The sequence below is a fragment of the Phoenix dactylifera genome, chromosome 14 (assembly GCF_009389715.1).
Source record: "Phoenix dactylifera cultivar Barhee BC4 chromosome 14, palm_55x_up_171113_PBpolish2nd_filt_p, whole genome shotgun sequence".
Taxonomy (NCBI): Eukaryota; Viridiplantae; Streptophyta; class Magnoliopsida; order Arecales; family Arecaceae; genus Phoenix; species Phoenix dactylifera.
Genome location: NC_052405.1, coordinates 10,370,694 through 10,371,817, shown reverse-complemented (window position 1 = coordinate 10,371,817; position 1,124 = coordinate 10,370,694).

The window sequence follows — 1,124 nt, the reverse complement described above, 5'->3', positions numbered from 1 at the left end:
TTTAGGAAAAGCTCATGAGGATAATGGTTGTGGATCGTCATAGAAATTATCGAGCTAAATTTAACTTTATTATGGAAAAGCGCATGATGATTAAAGCCAACCCTAAATAATTGAGAGGTAGGATTTGACAAAGTATGCTTATAATTACTAGATCAAGCTATATTTTAGTTTTCCTTGTGGTTATTTTGTAGTTGTTTCCTTTAGAAAAAAGAAATACAAAATCTAACCAACTTTTATTATGATAACCAACTTCTATCAAAATAATAGAAGGTAATAGTTACGGAAAAAATTTGTCTGATGAGAATTCTATATTTTTATATAAATAGAAAAAATGGGCATACACATCAAATGTGTGTGTGTGTGTGTGTGTGTGTGTGAGAGAGAGAGAGAGAGAGAGAGAGATCTAAACTATAATTACCTTCAAGTCCAGACTTTAGAGAATGCAGCATGCAGAATCGAACAGCTAAGCAGAAGGCTATGGCCATGGATCAAGCCGAGGTCGCAAACTTAAAAACTTCTATCAATTATCCTTTGCCTCAAAAAATAAAATTCTAGCAATTAATTTTGAAGAAAACTGGCTTAAAGATTCCCATTCTTTCATTCGTTTTGATCCAAACTCCAGCAAATGGACACATGCACACATGCATGCATGCACACATAAGAGCACACTTGCATATACACACATGCACATGTACACATACACATTATCACTTTTGAGGTTTAAAAAAAAGATATTACATAGTTTCTTCAAGTGAAAAAGGAAAAAAAAAAAAACCATAGTACATGTATCCTTTCTCCTGTCTGCTAGATGGGTCCCAAATGGTTTAAGGGTTTGGGACTCTTGGAATATCCATCCAGGGATATAAATATGTAGGGTTGGTTTGTTGCTTGGGTTGAGAACTGCACTTACTCAGTTGACTTTAGTTTTGCCTCACAATACAACCATCCATGGTCAGTACCATCTGTTCTCAGTTTACCATGTTACAAGAATCTACCTTGACCTGGAATCAGCTCCTGACAAGGTCAAAGAAGTGATATTATAACATGGCAGCATGTGCTTGCACAATGTTTTGTCCTTACAAGCATTTAAAGAAGTATGGGGCATCCAAGGACCAGGATAACTT